Raw genomic sequence first — 23,094 nt, forward strand, 5'->3', positions numbered from 1 at the left:
TTATAGTAAATAAAAAAATATTATGTAGAAATTAATGTGTGTGTGTGTGTTTAAATTCAATCTTTTCGAAACGAGGGAAACAAATCGATGAAGATCGAGGCAATCGACATAAAAATTGTAGAGCTCGTCAACAATTTTCCACTGTAATATTCAATTAATAATTTTGATATAATAAATGATAAATAAAACTATAACAATGTTTTTATATCAGTACGACAAGCAATAACATTATTAAGGATAGTGTTTTTATTCTATTTAACAGATAGATAGCTCTACTCTTAGGTAAGTTGTAAGTTATTACAACGAGTTTTTTTCTGTTTATTTAAAATCGAACATTGGACATTAATAAAAAAATATTTTTTTTTATAAATTTAAAAAGAATTACGCAGATACCAGTAACCCGTTTATAAATTGATATATTTTTTTAATCACATAGAGTATGTAGAGAAGTTTAGAAGTGAGAGTATTCATGTGTATTCTTTGCCACATTTATTTTGTCAAGTTCCTTATATATTATTGAGCTGGTAATATGATTATTTCACTCAAATAATATTTACGTAGTACAGATTGTAAAATAACCAAGAGTAGCAATGTTTGTTATGCCACTTACATATTTCAATATAAAAAAAGTATTTGATGCATATAATAGGATTGCTCTACTAAGAGTGATTGTGAAGCAATAAGATAACGTCTTGAGGCCTTAAGTGAAGTGGCGTCGACCGCCAAAAATCTCGAACTCGATTGAACGGCGCAAGCACATTGGTGAACGTCAGATAGGGAAAACGCCCGCGTCGATGAAACATATTCGCGAGACGCCAATATTTCAGAGGCGAATGTATGTCCGCCCCTCCACAGTATGACAGTGACCCAAATGGAGCGCCAGCGCAGTCAGTTCCGTGAGCGCGCGACAGCTTGGTTGACGTATGCGCTTGGCTCGACACGCCGCGCTCTCGTGAGATTCTATTCGCTATCGTTATAGTGTGTTGTGCATTGGATATTGCCGTGTACAATGCAGTGAGTGAGCACTGGCCGGAGCGCCGGTCATGTGCCAACGCTAGATCGTCTTGGTGGTTGACCTTTCAAGGTAAGAAGGACACAAAAAGTGCATTGTCATATTTTACAAAAAAATATTAGTAACGCAAAATCGAAACACCTTGATTTAAAAAATGATTATTGTGTTGCTATGCGAAATGTGACATCGACGTTTGTGAACGAGGTGATGAGTCAGCCGCATCTCGAATTTTCCTTTTATGCAAATAATGACAGTGGAGAGGGCCGTGTCGGCGTGTCAGCATGTCGGACAAGGCGACAACGACGGCGGAGCGACGTCTGCCCGGCAACAAGTATCTAGCCTGTCGCCACGCCGCGCGGCGCTCCCGGGCTGCCGTCGGCTGCGCTGTACCCAGCGGCGCTCTCGCGCCCGCAACAAGCTAACGGAATCAGATTCCTCACGGCCGAAATTCCGTTGCGGACATTCACGCCACGACCGACTGAAATAAATCGCTCGTTTAACACAAATAGCACAGCATTGTCGCCACATTGACAGGCGGACGAGTAGTTCCGCTTCTCTTTTTTCCGTCTCACTCTGGTCTTAGCTCAGTCATTAAAAAGAAGCGTTTCCTCTGACGTAAGCATGCCTTCCGCAATATTATACTTAAAAACAATTTCCTCGCTCTAGTAGAGACAATGACACTGTATCTACTTCAATGAAATTATAATAATTGTATCAGTACTCGCCGTTTTCGTCACGCTGACAGAAATTTGATTCGATTCAAATAACCTATGTCGTAATGTAATTTGACTACGCAAATATGTGGTAATGGAACAAAATTATTCAATAACTTACCTTATTAGACAAATAACCTGTTACGAATCTTTAAATTGGTGAGGACGGAAAATGAATAATGTTTATTGAACGCCAACTAAGTACCTAGTTATCAGCGTCGTATTTCTGTAGATATGGCATGATTTTAGCAATATTCCTGAGAGAGTGAGATGAGATGAGATGTCCATGTTCCGTGCAATGTATGTATAGGACATTACACGTATCATGCATGTGACGTCAATCGCGATTGCGCGCCGCAGCCGCCCGCGCCGCCACCGCCGCCGCCGTCGGTCGATCGCTGAACTTTGTGGCAATGTCACTGATAAGAACAACGCTAATTCCAAGTAAAACGATGAGCACTCGTAATTACAATATTTTTTTCTACGGCTTGTCAAATTTCAATATGCACACCTGTTATGGGATATTAAAAAAATGCAACATACTCGCAGTAATTAATATACTTATAATACTAAATTACTTATTTTGTTACTGGTCTTGTAGATTTTTCCTCTATTATTCAAACATTTTAGCGCAATTTACATCTATTCTTAATTTATAGATAGGTTATCCCTTCTTCTATTTATAATCATTTTTTTGAAATTATTATTGTGTAGGTACGTCTTGAGCGTTGTCTCTGTATGTTGTTGCTAATGACTGATTCAGAGACATGTCCATTCCTGTTTTGCCGAGCACTTGCTTGCGTTTAGCCAGAGGTCATTATACGGCCTCAACACGTTTTTTTCTTCGTCCTCAATACTTCAAACTAGTAGGTGATTTGGAATTCAAGCTATCTATTTATATATGTTACAGAACAAATCAATATTTATATATTTATACATATAACATAAAATTAAAATGAACGCTTCATTAATTTGGCAGGATATACCTATAGCATTAATCGTTTTATACTGTTATATTCGTAATTCTAACATTAAATTGAATTTAATCGTTTATGGAAGTTTAAATATCTTCAGAGAAAATAATGACAATATAATTATTTTCTTCCCTAAGACATCACTTTAGTAATATTATTATTGGCAATTAATATCGGCTTTCGCTCGAATTGCGTTAATCAATATTCCTAAATATCATTCCAACAAAAATTAGTATATTCAAACTATAATATTTTTTTTATTTAGAAATAGATATACCGATCCCATTATAATAATTTTATACAAATTCGTACATAATTCAACGTGTTCAACTGTTTTTGATAATTTAGATATGTATCGGACCACAGTTTTACTGGCCAATAAGATTTATAAATTTTAGAGGAATAGAGCAACAGTTTATTTGTCTAAATTATGGCATTTGAGTAATTAAAAATAACATTTACTATATATTTCTAAGTACTCTTCCGATTAACTTAAAGGGATCTTATTATTATTAGTTTCTTTCAAAAAAAGTTGTAGAGTTATATTGCAATCTTCTAGAATCACGAGAAACTTAATCTCAATGTATTGTTTCAATAAAATTACAATAATAGCTTTGATCAAAAAATATATCAAAACACTATATAAACACTCTTATCTACGAAGAGTTTAATATCCTATTATTGCTCGTGGGTGATATCCTTGACTTCTCGTAATTATAATTAAATTAATATAACCTTAAAGTCGCAAAAATATTTTTATTTCCCAAATATAATTGATTAATTAAAAGACAAACTTTCTTTTTTTGGGACGTAGAGCTTTGAATGAGCAAGCCCAGTTGATTATGTACCACTCAAAACACATAATGTACATGTGTACTCAGCAATACTTATTACTGCTGTGTGTGTTTGAAGGATGTAAGAGTGTTACTTAAGGCAAAAGGGGAGTAACGTCTTAGTCTCGAAATTGGTGGTGCATTGAGGATGTAAGGGATGGTTAATATTTCCTACAGTCGATGCAATGCCAATGTCGATATGCAATGGTAACCACTTACTGACAATTGGGGAAAGCGTAAATAAAAAAAAAAAAAGTATTGTCCCGAAAAATACTTATTCTATAAAAATCGTATACTTTCATAGTAACATTAATTACAATTATAAACCTGACCAAAATTTATCAATCATACATGAGAATGATGTATTTATATAAGATAAAATGAATCCGTTTTTGAGCGCATTAGCGATGTAAGGTGCCTCATGCCATATAAACGGGCAGAGGTTATCGCGCGAGGTCCGGAGGGCGCTCGCCTTGCTTTCAAGTCGAGACTTGTCGTGCTAATGCCTAGCGACGATTAGTCATCCAATACATATTCCAGAACCAATGTCTGACCTTTTACATCTTTTGTATTAAATATAAATTGTTCCAAGAAATTAAGGTTAAGTTAGTTAATTGCACACTTGTAATTATTGAATAATTGATTTCAATTAAATGAATACGATAAAGAATTAGATACTCTATCTGCTATAGCTGTCTTTGATATTACTACCTATTTACTTATGTATTAGGTTATGTTGAAATTGTTTTTTTTTTAACAAAATGTACAACTACAACTGTACTTATGTTATGTCCTATAAGGTATCTCTACTAATTAAAATCATAAAAGCACAATTGAATAATTTAAAATAAATCTAATTACAGTACTGTCTCACTTTAATGTTTCCCATGCTTAAGATTTAAAGTTTTAACCAAGAAGATTGCGATTTCTATAAAGGATAGAGTGGGAGGCTGGGAGGCTAGGTGCCGTGTCCGAACTCAGAATGAATGAGTCACAGAGCCGGTTTGTCGCTCGCCGGCCACCATAACTGCGGGAACAAAAATATTAATTTACATTTCATTCACACGTTTGTTTCATTATTATAACTAAACATTCATTACGATAGATCGAAGAAAATATGTTGTTTAATTATAATTAATTATACATTGAAGGAAAGTAGTAGTATCTATAAGATTATATATATTAATTACAATTATTAACGCAAACTGTTTATACTTTCTGTGTCCATTAAGGATGTATAATGTGATATATATACATCCCTACGCCTAAACATTTTATTTAAAAAAAAGCAGTAGCTTTTTAAGATCATTCAGTTAAGTGTTTGAAATCAACGCATTTATTATTTATATATATTCATTGCAAATCATTCACAAGTCACCATATAAAATAGATTATATCATTATACTGTTAGCAGATTTATATTTATGACACAAATCAATTTAAAATCAAACATTTCATTCATTTAACATAAATTATGGTCAAACCTGGTCAAAAAATATTGTTGATCTAAGTTTAAGATTTATCAACATTTCATAATAATATTATATGAAATTTAAAATTCGTCCAGGTAACAAAATGCTTAATTTTAAATTACTTATTGTTTTTATATTTAAAATAACATTTTTATTAATCTGTGAAATGGAGTATACATTTTAAGATTTTAAATGTTATTCATAACTTTATTAATAAATCTTTTAAAAAAGTGATTCTTTAAAATAACAGTAGCATTTTATATTGTTTTTAAAAGTAATAAAAATTTAAATCGCATCAATTGTGTAATTTTTTTAGGACGAGATGTTACATTTTTAAAAAAAAAATTCATATCAAAATATAAACGTCATTGTTATGATGCTATCGAATAGCTTGAAAACGTGGATTCAGTAAAAAAGTCTACAGTGACATTCTTAATGAGAACTTAACATTTACTTTATTTTATAAACATTTAAACTAAAACGATTAACGAGTAAATTCTACTAATATAAAACGGTTACGATACGTTCCCGATTCTAATCCGATCCAACTTCGAGCAGACCGCAACTGGTACTCTCTGTTAGTAAAATAGGATCACGGTTAAACGGCAACGATCACGTTTCGATACGATTGCGACAATTTTTTAGTAAAATTATTTCATGCTTAAAATCTTTTATAAAATTAAATTAATAGGCTATTGCATGAAGATCTGCCGTCAATTGCCGTCGGATATTGATATTTAAGTACGTTATCAGTATTCATTTTCTTTCGTCGAGTAGAATAGGTTATCAGATAAAGATAGTGAAGGCAGTTTGCTCTTTTATAACCTGCTGTGACGAGAATCAAGTGCGCTGACACTGACTACATTATTTATTGTACCAGAGAACTTATAAATTATTCAACGTTTGTTGTTTAAATGTTTCTTTGGTCAACTTCATATAAATTGATTTTTACGTAACATTCGTGTTTTTATATTGATACTATTTTCACAGTACATTAATTTTTTATAACATAATATTATATTGAACAGTATTTTTTTAATGTTGTGCCCCACGTCACAGTATTCAACGTCTTTTACTTTTTAGTGTTGAAATCCGGAAAGATTTACAGGAAACATCACGCCCACCTATATCTTTCTCTTGTATATTAATATGAAGTCATAGTCATGCGCGTCATACCATACCGTAACAACCGGCGAGTAGGTATCTCAAACCATTTAATGCAAACTTTCTCATTTTTTTAGAAACTATTATGTTGAAGGATTTATATATAACTATCTTTATTGCATAATTATACATACTTATTGTGTATAATGTAGTATATGAGTGAAGCATCAAATGAAAAAAAACTTAATTATTATAAATTTTCTTAAAGTTTTCTACCAAATTTTCCTAAATCGTTTTTATATTACTTTATTGTAACACTCGTACAACTATTTATAATTTAACCTTTTTTTGTAAATCTTTCTGGATACAAGATTTTTTTACAGACACAAATTAAACAAATTAAACTCAGCAGTTCTTGTCCGCTTCTGCGATCTTTAATTAATATATACATCTATCCTCTAGGCCGTTTTGGCTTTCAACACTCATAATATCCTATACAAATTTAGAGTTATATATTTAAATTCACTTGTGATTTGAGCTAAACTGAGTAAGCGACGCGGCAGCAGCATTGGAGCGCGTGATTCAGTGGGTGCTGGCTGCTGAGCGGTGAGCGCTGACGTGGGCGCATCGTCAGCAGCACCGCGTCATCGCTGACACCGTCACGAGTATATTTAGATCGGAATGTGTTAAACTGCACATCTCACTATTACATTTTCCGGAAAAAATTGGCACCATTTCAAAACTTTTTTAACGCGATTATCAATAAAGGTAATCATGCAGATAAAGAAAATACGTGACTAAACAATTACATTACTTATCTTTATAGAAACTGGTTGAAAGACACTTAACTATTAGATATATTATTTAAATGTCATAGCGAAATTTTATCTACGGCAGTAGCCTTAAAGCTTTGTCATAAAAACAAAATGGTATTGTAAATAATTATTTGCGTTTGGCGTATTTAAAATAATAATATATTCTATTATATATATTAATTATATTTTTGCTTATTATAAAAAAACCAAAAATGTTTGTAAAATATCTTGAAAACGTAACTGCCTCGGAACAATTGATAGGCTATGGAATCAACATAATAGTTCGATCGCTTCAAATTTAAACGATTTTTAAGATTCGCACCTATTTTTATTACCTTCATTACCATGTCCTTTAATACGATATCTAGGAAAATATTTTTTTATCAACTACTGTGACATATACGAGCGTTCGAAAGATAATGTATTGCAGGAAATCAGATAAAAATAATTTTGATACATTTAATCTTATCATTTATCAAACGATGTTGAGAATTCGTTAATTGGGCCTTTGAACTTAACACGTCGAATAAAAAAAAAAAAAAATTATTGATATATATTTTATATGTATCTATTTAATGAAAAATAAATTTAATATGTTACAATCAAACCAATTTTGTTCTATTATTATAATTATTAAGTATTCATCGACGATAAACATTTAGCAGTTGGAAAGTAATAATTTAAATTAATAATAAAAGACAAACCTTTTTTAAAGTATTCATAAGCGAGCATCTGCTTGTGTTTTTTGTGCTTTGTTTTGTTATTATTTTTTCAAACATCCATGTAAAAATAATAATCTATACAAAGAGTTATCTCGTAATTAGAAAATAAATATATGTATGTATATAAAAAGTCCATCAAAGTATGAAAACGTTATACAAATTACTTATATACAAGTCATATGAAAATATTGATATATTTAATACTTAATATAGCCCTTGTGAAATTTAAAATAAAATATTCCAAAAATATGTCGTATATAAATATAACACGGCTGTGATAACGTTATATACTAAACTTTAGTCATAGCAAAGCAGTATCCTATTTACTAATCCATGATCTAATAAAGTATACCTAATTAACTATTTGAATCCATGAAGCCGTTAAACGTGATGAGATTTATATTCAACTTATAATTAGTTTTATCATGCTAAACTGAACTCCATAAATTCGTAATTATTTCGTATTTATACATATTATTCATAATAAAATGGCGTGGCAAGCGGCAAGCATAACTCGAATGCTCCACCCTCAGTAAATATTCTCGATATTATGTTGTCGTCCAAGTAAGCAAAAGGAAATGATTTTAACTTATGTTTTGAATTCAATCAATTATTCCTACACCTAAGCACATGAAAGGTATAATGCAAAAATTGAAACATACAAAGACCAATTTTTTTGTCAATTAATGTCAAGCGATAAAATCCTGGCTACGCGAACGAATAGACTCAGCATAACTGCTCCAGTATTAGAAAAACCACCTGCTGCTATAATAAGAAATGTAACAGCTTGACTATAACGATGCAAGGCAGTGAACTGTTTACTTTCGATATAACATGACCGATCAAACACCTGTTACAATTAGTAATAAGACGTAAATTGCACAACGCGGCACATACAAATAAACTATGATACATTATTATTATTATATACTACAAGATATTAAAATCAAATTTTAATACAGCTTAGAACTGAGCTATTTTTTTAAACATACTACTTAAAATGATTCTATACAAAAAATTGAAAATAATATATAAAAAATATAAATTCAATTGAAGTATGTATTGTTATTACTAATTTTATTAAATAAAAAATGAAAGTCCTTATCGAGCAAGAAATTCGGTAAACAATACTGGTCACTACATTGTATAACGATGGGTAATTAGCTTACATCGCGATGCGGCGAGTTGGCGTTCCCTCAGGAATGTAGCCCGAACCTGTTCCTCAGCTGGTCACTGTGATGTAACGATAACTGTTGTCTCAACGATCATTCTTGTCATATTATTAATAAATATATTCAGCTTGCAAAATAAAAGATCAGCCTTGCGTTATGGCAACATTTCTTGTTGACATATAAACTTTTTTTTCTGTATTTCATCTTTATTTGTAACGTCAAAGGTATTATTATATTTATAAATAGCAATTAAAATAATATGTTTCGAATAAATGATATTTAATCTTAACTACGATAAGTGGATCACGTGATTGTTTATTTTTAATCATTAAGAAATACTTACAATAATTCGCTGGTTTGGAATAAATATAACACACTTTTTAATGTTTGTAACCTTCATTGGTAGAAACAGTTCTATGGGCTGACGTCGTAACTATTAAATAAATATATTATTTCCAAATTATGTTCTTTAAAAAAAAATGTATGCGATCAGCGCGATACGTATATGAACCTAATAAATATATTATTGGAAATAAAAATGACGTTGTGTTTATTCTCAGATCTTTGATTATTCTGAATATGGTAAATGAAACAAACACCACTTTAACTTGTGTTTAATCATGTGCCAGAACCACGCAGCCATTTGCAACATCGTAAGAATAGATACGAATACGAACGTACAACTTATTATAAATTGATTTATCTTATTAGAACTCATACACCTAGTCGCTATCGTTGTTGTGTTACTGTTGATCTATTAATAGAATTCTATATTTAAATGCTTTAAGTTAATTCAAATGCCATTTCAAACGATTCGTTTTTTTAAAGTTTTTTTTTATTTTAAGTTTTATTTTAAACTAACTTTTTAATTTCAAATAGTTTAATTTGCTTATCCTATTCATTTTTTGCCAGTAATTTTACGCAAGTTTAATAATCCAATTTAAAAAAACAATTATTATAGACACATAAAATTGAACATAACATTGAAGATAAAAAGACGAGGATTTTTTCGGTCACTGTCAGCATTCATTCGTATACCAAGTAGAGCCGACATGACACATATGTATGTATATATATTTATATATAATGTTCTTATAAACACTTATTTGTATGAATATGTATTTTTATATGGTATAGGTTGGCGGACTAGCAAATAGGCCACCTGCTGGTAAGTGGTCACCACCACCCATAGACAATGGCGCTGTAAGAAATATAAACCATTCCTTACATCGCCAATGTTCCACCAACTTTCGGAACTAAGATGTTATGTCCCTTGTGCCTGTAGTTACACTGGCTCACTCATCCTTCAAACCGGAACACAACAATACTGAGTACTACTGTTTGGCGGTAGAATATTTGATGAGTGGGTAGTCCTACTCAGACGGACTTGCACAAAGCCCTATCACCATGTAAATTTTTTAATTAACATTAATTTTAAGAATACGAACACCTGTTCGTAAAGCTGAATGCTATCTTATATTAAAAAAGTATAATTACATTAACACGTGAACTCGTTGCACTATAATATAAAATCGATACAAACAAAATTAATTATTTCCCTTTAAATAATTTACTTCATTTTTATGCTAAGAAGACTGGCGAGTAATTGGATGACTCAGTGTTACGTGGTAACCTTCCCCTATAAACAACTGAGACTGCCAGTGTATAATCCACTTCTTACAACGTCAACTATGGAATTTATATAGGTATATATTAATACCTATAATTATATGCCTCTTATGAGTGAGGAATGAGAATGCACAGATTTTTTACTTAGCGATAGAAAAACTGATGTGTGTACTACCAGGCGGTCTTCATCTTAAATCATTACATAGAAATATTTTTTATGTATAATAAATATGTAATCAATAAAATGTTGGATTAAATTTAGTTGTAGGTAGTATTAAGTTTAGTATTAATTCTTATCTAATTTAAAATGTGTCTAATAATTATATCGATTAAAATTTCGCTAATAATCCCAAAGTTGCCCCAATGGGTTTCGAGAGGTTGCTTTGATTCTTATAATTGTGTTGTTATTTTCTAGAACGTATTGAGACACGCATAAAAAAAGATTACGCGATATAAAAAATATATATGTTTAGAGTGAAGAGTTCTTGTGAAGAGTAACGAATTTAATTATTGATACAATAATATAATTATTAGATACCTACGTCTGTAAATAACTATGATTTTGAAATATCCGGTTCTAGTTATTAATTTGATGCTTCTAGCATTACACTTACTTATTGGTATTGAATATAGAATTTTGAATTGATCCGAAGAATCGTATATTTGGCTTAGTCAAATGCTTCAACAGCTTTTTGTGTACAATTAATCACACAAAAAAAATATGTAGATTTCATCTACTCGAAATACATCACCACAGTTCGGGTTAATATGACACTCATGTCTCATACTAAGTTAAAGTTTAAAGTTTTTGCTCAAGTAAGTTTATATGTGTATAATATTTTATTGTATGTAGTTAATTTCATGTTAATTTGTCTTGTATTTTATGTATTTATATTTATGTTCTATTTTTGTCTTGAATCGATACTTTAAAAATATTCATATTGTCATACGGCTACATTAAAAAATATTCATATTGTCTGAGTCGTAGTAATAAAAACTAAATAAAACAAATACAACCAAGAATAAAAGTAACACTTTTTCACTTTTATAAATCTATTACTAATTAGTGTATAAAATTAATTTAATAACATTAAAAACAAATAAAAATGCTCTTGTAAGAATTAAACTTCACAAAAACGTAAATATTTTTTCGTTTTATCTTTATTTTCTACGTGATGTACAGACATTACGAACAAAATTTTATATTTTCGTAGTTTGTTAGTTTTCCGATTGTTACCGGTTAATACGTTCTTCGATCGTTGAGTGTCTGTCATACAGAATTCATGTGGTAGCAAATGTTAACTCTATTCTTGTCATCCTGATTAAAAATAACTTACTCATTCCTGATTTATCGGTCTCATCCAGAGTCTATCTGCGCCATGTTAATTGACAATTAGAATAACATTTCTTTTTCATTGATTTGCTCTTAGTTCTTAATAAAGTTCGTAGTCTTGAGACGGAAACACAGGCACAGGTTTATGTTAGTCTTCTGTAAAAATAACCGACGAAATAATATCTACTCAAAGCTATTTCTTATATTAGCTACTCACAATACTATTGACTATCGAGGTCTGACGACTTCTCTGTAACAAATCGACGTTGTTAAAGAGACCAATATCGACTTAATATATTTTAATGCTAAAAATATTTGCTTCACTTCTGTAATACTGCTATTCACCGACGAAATGATACTGTTATTGTCTTGTATCATTTCTCCAAGGAACAATAAATACTTCTTGAAAATTACTCCTTGTTTTTATTCGTATATGTTTGACATCGTTCGTCCGATTTAGTTAACACAAAGAAATAAGGAGACAATGGAACGCATTTTAACATCCACATAAGATCGAACACTTAAAAAAAAAGTATATAACAATTAAAAATAAAAATGCAAAGTTAAGAAAAAAGTATAGTTGGTAAATAAAAAAAACACGATTACTAATACGAGTACATCATTCAGGTGACATCATAATGTTATTGAGTTTTATGATAAAATTGACTCCGATGCGAACGCGTTGCCAGTCATCATTTCCAGGAAAAACTCCAATTAGACATTAATATCATGAACAGGCTCAACCATTATTGTTTGTTTTTTCATTAGATTATGATTAATATTTACAAAAATATACTAGAATCTTTAATGATTAAACGAATAACGCTCATGTTAATCTCAGGTCTACTTTATCGGTCACAATAAATTAAAGAGATTAAATTGATAATAAACAAAAGTATATCTTGATAATAAAACATATTTTCAACCATACTAAAGACCTTAATTATGTAGGAAAAAATAAAAATGAAAAATTGTATGTATTATGTATTAATTATGTACAAATTAATAATTGATTATAATTTTATGACTATTGAAATAAATTTTTATTATTTTATTTTTTTTACAAAGTATTATTTTGAACTTTTGAAACTCTGATTAGAAGAATGATTAATTCATACATTTTTTTTGTTCTTTTTACAGATGAATTTGGGGAAATTACAAATACGAAAAGAGATATACTAATCCTTGTAAGTATACTTTTTTACATAGATCATTATAAAATTTGCAGTCTACTTATATATAAACTAATTCTGATACGTACTACTTGTTTTATTTACGCAGACTATATAACTTAATTATGTGTACTGACAGCATTTCGCAAAACACTGTGCTAAATATTTTAAATGACATTTTTTTTCATATAATATAATATTGGGACACGTCATACATAACTCCTTACATGAGTGACATATTGCTTGTATTAACAAATACTTAATAGTTCTTCTACTAATTAGTAACTTCCAATTATTCTAAAAAGAACCATTATAAACTAGGTATATGCTAATCCTAAAGAAATATTTAATTTAATAAAGCTCTAAAAAGAAGCTCAAATTTATAAAATTTTAGTTTTGTATTTTATTACTATTGCAAAATAATCGATTTAGTTGTAACACATTATTTGAATTGACGAAATAAATTATTAACATGTAACATTCAATTTAATATAAAAGTTTGGATTATTGTCTATTTATTTATTTAACTTAACACATAAGACGAATTAACAACATACATTGCAAGCATATTTTACCATGTAACTTTAAACTAGTAAGAAATTAACGTAGACCGGTAAGTTTAGGTAGATATGAAAGATGAAATTACTTACTAGAAAAAATAAAAAAAACTTTCTTCAACGACTTTGAATAAAATAAATTACTATTTTATTTAAATTTGTATGTTTTTTGAATGGATACATTTCAATTCTTTGCAATAACGAAAGACGAAGCCTATTGAAAAGAAAGTGATATTTTCATTCAAAATGATTTAGCTCAATCACCTCCAAAGCGTGTCTTGAATGTTAATTATCGGTTGAATAAACGGAAGGACGTGGACATCGGCAAAGGTCAATGTTATGTACATAGGGTTCCGAAAACTAAGCTATTAAAACAGATGTCAGGTCAAGTGATTCTAGATGCACGTGTAACTTTGTAGTTATTTTTTATCTAGGTATTTCTGAATATTAATATGTCACTCCCATTTAATAGCACGTTATTATTTATCGAATATCGTTAGCACGTTATTTTGTTATTTAAATATATATGTTAATATGTATTTTAATATGATATAATTAAATTAATATGCATTCATCCGATAAAATTGAGACTTTATTGTTGACACTTACGTGAAGGTTGGCATCGTACCGTCAACGTAGTTGGCGTGAGTAGTATCAAATAATTGTGTACAAATAAATTTATAGAAATATTGATATTCATTCCAAGCATTAGCTGAGATAATTTTGTAAAAACATAACGCCACCTACATAATATGTTCTTGTAAGTCTCTGTCATATAGAAAATATAGAATTTACACTAATATTATAAATGCGAAAGTAAGTCTGTTGGTCATTCACTGTTAAATCTAAGAAAGAGTCGGGACTAACCCCTAAAACGAGCGAAGCCGCGGACGACAATTAGTATAAAATATAAGTTCTATATAATACAATTAATTAATAAAATAGTACAAAATACACTGATAGAAATGTACAATATATGCATAATACAACAATATTTTTTTCTACTGAGATCATAACAATTTGCGTACAAAGGTCATGTTTTTAGCTTATTTTATTGTTTTAAAATCATGTACATATATATAATATAAAAGAATTTTGTATCATGTTATAAACTAATATGTCACAAATATACCTACACCCATGAGTTTGATTAAAATTGTGAATAGAAATTATGAAATGTGATATCTAAATAAAAACGTTGATAAATGTAATTCTCTACATAAAATTAATATTGAATAACACCTAATGTAAGCCACTGGTCATGTTACCACTATTGTTTTTGTCGTCATATTATATTATTTTTTTCCTAACTAAAATTATAATTTTTGTTTTTGACGTTACTACTTTATGATTCTCGATATAATAAAATCACAAACGTTATTACGTGTCTTAATATAGTATTTATTAAGTCAATTAATATTTCGTAACGGAAATAAGTTAGTAAAGCTGAAGAAACTGTTTACAATGATGTTAAAACGATTCCTCAAACCCTGACTCATGTTACCGGATGCAAGTCTAATACATATTCATTGATAATTATTTTAACCACGAGTCTATTGGACACCTAATATCAACGCTTATTGAATTGACTCAAAATTTTCCTTAACGTTCGAAGAAGTTATAATATTATTCACTGGTACAGTAACGAGTTTGAGTTTGTGTAAACTGCCTATTTGATATATTACCTAAGGTATTAATCATTTTAATTGATCTGAATATTAACTTATCGTAATTTAGATGAAACCGAATAAAATGAATAGTTATTTATATTAATCAAATGTAAAGATTAATAATTAGGGTAGTTTATCAGGATGTGGTTCTTTGATGTTATTAAATTTAACATGTTTCTAAATTTCTTTAACTCTTCAATTACGACTTTTATATATTTTATAACAAAATTAGTACTTTACGCATTCTTGCATTTGATACATGAAATGAATGCAGTTTCTTAGACTTAAAGTACATAATAATGCTTTAAATGTACCTACTTATATATTTTTACATATATAGATTGATTTTTATACGTGGGTCAATGCTGTTTATTTTTGCTCGTAAAATATAGAAAACTTTTCAAAAAATCATCTGATAGCAAAGTAGAATTTTATTTTGAATTTATTAATATTGAAAAGAAAAAGATTTGTCCTAGTCTTGGCAATATGGATGTGATAAAGAGCGACGCAAAATATAATTACAGGCGAAACTTGTGATGACGCGTAGTATCGGGTTAACGACACCTGACTCACGTCCTGCGCAGGCGCAATCCGCTGAAGTTACATGGCCACTGCTCGGTTTTGCTTTATTATGTCGGAGTGATAGTTTTCGTTGTTTCATAAATATTACACATCATCATCATGAATAATTGTTGCATTTTCAAGAATAATTGTGATCATCACTCTAACAACAATGAAAACTCATTATTTGTATAAAAGTATAATGAGTGTTTGTATAAAAATTGAAAAAAATTACTTCTACGGAAATACCAAGTCCAATGTTCATTTGTTGTTATTGTAAATACATGTAGATAAAATAAAAATATTTGGGCTTCAAGCCATGCACCCGCGCAGCCAGTTTTAGTGAGTCACTTTGCCGACCTATCAGCGGAGGTAGAATTTTATTTATTGCTTAGCAACATGATTGTTAGGTATGTCCGGCCACACGCAAACCCAAGACCACGAATATGAATTTCTTTAAAAACTGATATCGATTCAGACAACACTTTTTTTTAAACGATATTATATTTGAAGTTGATTATTTAAGAGATGATTATAAACTAGCAAAACCCAGCAGTCATTATCGTGCTGTGTATATAATAAATATAAATACATATAAGGCACATATATGTATGATATATCTTCTAAATAATATTAATAAAGAACAGTCTTAATATATAATTATTATAATGAAGATAAGATATATGTATATGACTGCATATGCTCAAATCAGTGTAAACTGAAAGTTATTCAAAAATATAATGATGCTTGTAGATACTAACATATTGACTGAAATAAGCTAAAATATTTGCAATTTTGAAAGATTTTGAGCAACAATCATGAACACAGGGAGGTTAGTCACCCAATAACAAATACAAAAGCAATTACTTTAATTTGGTTCCTTAATGGTGGTACACAAGAAACCTTATGAGTGTGCAAACGGACGCAGGTATTAAGATTAATCATTTGCAACGACTTTGATTAATACAGTCCCACAAAAAAACGTCTCTGAAGGTCGGACAACTAAATACTAAGGTCGAGATCAAATCTACAACTGTATATATATATATACATATATACATGTAGTAGATAAACATTTTATCAGAATAAAATTTTGGGCCACATCGTCTCTTTTATTAATCAATTTAAATACATATGTCTTCTATAGTTTTAATTAATTTCTATAAAGGTGTCTGAATATATTTTCTTTAACTGTTTCTGCCAATATTATATAATATTGTATAGCTAGTGCCATAATGAATAGCTACGCCGTAGCACGCTGTAGTTCTTGTCTTTTTTTATTATTTTGTTTATGTATTTTCATGTTATTTCATTTTAATTTGTGGAAAAAATAATACCCACAAAATTTGCCAACCTTTCGTTTTTAAAAAAGCAAAAATTAAAAAAATAGAAAGGATTTCCTTATGCTTTCACGTGTTTCGACCATTTTCATCAATAAATATTTTATAATGCCCAATTCCAAAATATTTTGGCCACTATTATAATTTATATAAATTCACTTTATATAAAAATATCTATATTGTTTTATAACTTTAATGAAGTCACTAGAATGATACAGTTCTAATAATAATGCCTCTATATTTTATCGGATTAAGACCTAGTTACATGCGGATATCGTAGGCGGTATCAGCCTTCAATTTTGGTTAGTCTTTTCTTAGAATATTCTAGATTCCATTGGGAAATAAAAAACTACATACATTACAAATAATGTGTTATTAATTAAAAAGTATACACCAATTTAACGTTTACATACATTTAAAATTTTAACGGTATATTGCAATTATTTTAAGTGTATAATTACACATGAAAATGGTATCGAAAAAATTTTTATATATTCTGTAATGAAAACTGAAGTCTTTGTCGTATCAAATTTCTACGAAATGGCGGATTGCGAAAACGTGGCTTACGTCACACCCCAACTGGTCACCGCCATTTTGTTCATAAAGTATATAAGTAAACATGAAGCCCTAAATAAATTTATCGGCTTACGATTTTCGTTAAGTCTACCCTCAAATCATGGTTTATTCCTTATTATTATTATAAAAGTATATTAATACAAGCACAATCAATTATACAGTATTACCTACATATATGGAAATAACCTATATAAACCATTCGTACAACAAACAGCATGTACCTATTGAAATATATTATTGTGTTTTTTAAAGTATTGTACAAGTTGACACATGAAAGGCTACTAAATAGTTTAATTACCGTTCCAAATATGTACGAAGTAAAATACTTAACTTATTTGATTATTAGTTGCTGTTTTCAAAAGATATATCTTAACAATAATTTGTCAAAATTAAGTCTACTTAGATTTTAAAATATTTAGAGCAGCTATTTCGATCTTATTCAGCAGCGTGAAATTCACTCGACCATGACTAGATATCCACTATCTATTCATGGCAAAATGCGCACTATTATTAATTGAATAATTGGCCTAAGCGGCAACGCCTTGTTTTCGTAATTAAAACAATGTAATTAAGTTAGTTACCATGCGCGTGAGAGTCGTTTTCCCGCGCGTTTCTGTGTTCAATATTGTTTATGTAGCGAGTGACTTTTAGGAATTTAAACCCGCATGTTTGAGGTAATAATGACACAAATTACGTGTTAAAAGGTCATGCTGAAACCGCTGTGACGATTATACGAGGCAGCGTTCGCGCCAACCGGTGAGCCGACAACAGGGGCCGAGTTGTTCCCGCCAAAACGAGCGCAGGCTGTGGCGCGAAGGCTCGTGATTGGTCGAGAGAAGCGGCGCGGTGGCGGTGGCGCGGCGCGCTGCGCAAGGCCGCCGGTTTTCCCGCGAACAATGCCAAATGGTGCATTTGTCAAGGTGAGTTCGTTCACCGCCGACGCCGGCGCCGCGCGCTCCTCAGACAATCGCTCACTCGCTTCGCGCCAAACGAAGGTCGACGGAAGGCAGCGCGGCACTCGCGCGCCGTTTCACCGCTCTGAAGACACAATCATTAACATATTATTATAACTTTATTACAGGTGAAGTTAATTTTGTTTTTTTACGAATGTTACATTTTATATAAACCTTTTTTATGTTTTTTTTAATGATAAATACTTCAACGTTGAATAATGTAAAATATAATCAGTATCGAATGAAAGCTTATTTGAATGCAACTTTTATCATTGTAACCCAAATATTTTATTTATATACGTCAACGGAAAACATGAAAATGATGTCATGAAGCAGAAGATTGAAGAAAGAAGAACAGTATCAAGTGCTACGCCCGGACGAACTTCCCAGCTCGGCCGACATACACGGGTCGGTGGGATCTTCGTCCGTTTGTATCGCTTATACATGTATTCTACGAACAACATCCAGCACTTGAAAACATCTACATCTCTGCAATACACAAGCAAAGAAAATCATGCCTCGTGTGAACAACTTCAACGCGCTTCAAAATATTTAAATGTTTTGTTATTTTTCTACATTTAGTATTTAAGCATATTTATTTTGATTTGTCGCGATATTGTACATTATTTTTTGTCTGAATATTTTTTAATTGTAAGAAAAAAAATCTTTTCACAGATGTTATAAAACCATTAAAATTAACATAATTAATATGTTACTAAAAACTTTTAAATTGCATTGTTTGTATGCCTTATTTTTATGCTATTCAAGCACGATTTCACATTTTATATTATTTGTATGCCTGGCTAGTTCGTTTAATTTTTTTGTTATACTTGAAATTCATTAATTTTGTGGTTGTATCTATATTTTGTAACCAGGGACTTATATTGATATATAATAAAATGACTATTTCACGATTTCAATAAATGATTGCTTAAAATAACTCGAGTAAAATTTATTGCATAATAAATTTTAATGAAAACAAAATGACATTTTGGGTATAAGAATAATAATAATAAAGTTAAACAATAATAAAACAAATTATAAATAATGATCAACCCTTTTTTCTTTATAGTTAAGAAAATCCACAAAAAATAAGCATTTATAAAAAGAGAATTGATTTAAAATAAGCTCATAATAAAAAGTGAATTTTAAACTTAAAGTAATAATGATAGCGAAAAAAACTATTTTGCATTCTAGAGATTACTTCAAATAAATTTATTTATCATAATTAATTATTCATATGCCTTAATCTGTTGGTATAACATATAAACTTTTGTGATCTGTATGTCAATATTATGATAATTTAAATTTTTAATTATTAAATGAGAGTTGTGTTACCACATTATATGAACTAATTTAGTACAATTTAATTTATTCCTTAATAAACTTATTAACCGGTAGTAACCAGTTTGAATTCAAGGTACCGAGATGAAGAAATGGCAAAAAAAACTTTAGTTACATAATTTTACTAACTTCAATTTAAAAAATATACTTTTTTTCAATTTATATGTCTTATAAATGTGTATTTATTGTATGCTTTATTTTATACAACAACGATAACACACTTTGTTAATTTTTGAACGATAATGCTAATCATTTACGACCTTACTTATTAATGTTATTCCTCAGTGTTCAGCTAAATACTGATTTCTCTCGTTCTCAAAGTCCATTTGACGGTTGAAAAATCATTCCATAATTGACATTTATTGATAAAATCGTTAATTTATATTTCAACGCTAAAAAATAACTTCTAGAGCAACTTAGAAATTTAAAAAAAAAACATTTTTATGGTATTACTACATTTATATTTCAAAATAATATTAAAATTATTTTGGTACTTTAATCAGTGTAATTGCTATATATGTAGACGGTTATTCATAGACAAAATTTTAGAAATTCCCAATTGTAATGTTGCGTTTAAAAGAATTACTTTCACCCCAAAAGCGAATAGAGGTCAGTGCTCTTAGAGAAAGCATACTTAAAATCGTGAGAAATCATTGCTCGAAAATCTTTAAGTCAGTTTTATACCTATACTGTTCTGACACATAAATACAAAATATTCGTGTGAATTACATAACATTATTTTTTTTATATTAAATTTTTAGGCGGACAGTCAAATGAGTCATCTGGTAGTAAGTGGACACCACAACTCATAGACTTTGCTATATGCAAGCTTAGGGTCTACTACTTCAGTGGGAGTTGGTGGACATACAAACATTTGCAAAAAACACGACATAAATTTTACACACAAATTAAGCTCACAAAAATACAGTGCTTGTACAGTTAAGATCCACGAAGGGATTATATATATTATATAAAAGGATTTTTTTTCTCTCTTGCCATGGTGACTCGTCAAATCATTACAGGGGCTTCCAACCCCTGATGATTTTAGTTTACTTTTTACGAAGTGATTAATTTTAATTACATATAAAACAATTAAAAGTGTATCTGTCAGGTACATACATCAATTATTTCATATTATAATTTAAGTTCTAAAGCAGATTTCAAACAATAAGAAGTGTACATGTAGATCATTATTATGCCTATTATAATAACTTAATTGGCTTAAAACGGTACTTTTAGTTTTTAACAGTACGTTACCCCCGTGAAAGTATCGTATTAACTTCACAATCATTCTTAATTATGAATGCACATAAAGTAGAGCAATAAAATAAGATAATATAACAAACTTATTTTAATTTAGTAATTCTTTTATCTTCCTATAAGTATGATAAATCAAAATATATTATTATATTTCTAATAACTATTAATGTATCTAATATTAACGTTTTACGATATATTTATATCTATAGTTATGATCGTACAAGAAAATTAACATTAAATATATAAATAATAAACTAAATTCAAACTTGTGTAGGAAGAAGTTATTATAATTTAAACACAAAATTAAACAATACTTGAATGCAATTTCTATCTAGTATTACCATATTTATATTAAATAAACACTTTCTAAAAAACTCTTGTTTAAATTAGATGATCTTTACATGCCAATTTGGTAAACTCCGTTAGAGACATAAATAGTATATCCATAACTACATATAAGATAGGCAAACGCAGGTACAGTCAAAATCAAATACCGCCCAATTACCCAAGAGCGAATCCTTTAGTAACGTATTCAGCAAAGGCAAACGGATGCTATTATGTAATGCAATCATTAGGTACAGATTTTGTCTTAAGATTTATTTTATTAATATATAGTTTATACACAACATTTAATTTAATTTTCAGCTACCCATGCTCTACTGCCCCCCTACTAGTAACTCTCAGAATTTTATAATTTAATTGTATTACAGTTTTTATTTAATATTTAATCAATTAATTACAGGATTTGATGTCATGGTCAAACTATAATTTGGACTGCAATCGGTGACTACTACGGAAACCAGTTGAGAAAAGCCAGATTTTTTAAATATATTTTATTGAAATATAATAAATAATATTATATAAGCAAAATGCGTTTTATTAATCTCCTTGCATAACACCGTATACATTTTGAATCTTACTTATGTAAAAATAAAAACTATATCAATTCGTTATTTGATACTTCCAAAAGCATACGTTGTGCCTTTATAGAAAGAAAAGCCTTTTGATGTTATATTATAACTGTATAAAGTTAACATATTGATGACGCAATATGTTGTAATAACTCGTGCAAGACAAATCGTAAAATGTATTTGTAATAAATAAAATACTAGTAAGTTAATTGTTTTACTAACTTAATAATTTTAAAAGGCAATGTATCTTGTCTGCTTCTATGATTTTAGAAATATTCCTTATGGGAAATTAAAATTTTATCGACATTTCAAGCTTAATAAGGCAATACAAAGTAAAGTGACATCTAGAACAGTTAAGATGAAATTGTAATATTCATTGCAGTATCCACGGTAAATATGTTTGATCGCCTGTTATATCATTCATTCCTCTGATACTTACATGGTACATGGTATGAGACCTTTTCGGTGACCTTAAAGAATTCGCAGTTAGTTTTATATTCCCATCTAATATGTAGTAGGAATTCTACGAGAACAATACCAGAGCATAGCTTCTATAATAAAGACTTATGTGTATGAGTCTAAGATTAAAGCCCGGTTTCTCTCTAAATTATGGTTACGGGGAATCGAAAGACATAAAATATGTAAAGAACATTCCAGAATAAAAAACGTGTGCGATAAATAGTGTTGTGAAAAATTATAACATAAATAATAGTAACCTTTATTTACGAATATAGTCCCTAGTTGTTTGCAATCAATTGTTTGCATTTATGAAATATTGCATATTATCGCTTTTGAAAATAATTATTTAACAATGCTCTCGTTGGTTTCCAGCAGTTAAACTCGGTGTGTTAATACAATATGAGTACTCTTTCCAATATTTATTAAAAAATCCCTCACCGAGCTTTTCATGATGAAACAGTCAACTTTGAAAATAGATTGTTACCTATTTTTTGAATTGTTAACTAGTGTTA

The 23,094-nt window shown here is 29.6% G+C and overlaps 1 long non-coding RNA gene across 2 annotated transcripts; it reads left to right on the forward strand.

The window, feature by feature from the left end:
- Positions 1-862: 862 nt before the first annotated feature.
- LOC113403284 (uncharacterized) lies at positions 863-22,101 on the forward strand. Of its 2 annotated transcripts, XR_003369296.2 has the most exons (4): positions 865-1,084; positions 12,920-12,966; positions 18,360-18,575; positions 21,955-22,101. It is a non-coding gene; the product is annotated as an uncharacterized LOC113403284 (long non-coding RNA). The 2 variants fall into 2 exon arrangements; XR_010309324.1 differs by lacking the exon at positions 21,955-22,101 and having other exon boundaries at positions 863-1,084; positions 18,360-19,249.
- Positions 22,102-23,094: the final 993 nt, after the last annotated feature.

This window comes from Vanessa tameamea, chromosome 13 (assembly GCF_037043105.1).
Source record: "Vanessa tameamea isolate UH-Manoa-2023 chromosome 13, ilVanTame1 primary haplotype, whole genome shotgun sequence".
In the NCBI taxonomy this organism is placed as follows: domain Eukaryota; kingdom Metazoa; phylum Arthropoda; class Insecta; order Lepidoptera; family Nymphalidae; genus Vanessa; species Vanessa tameamea.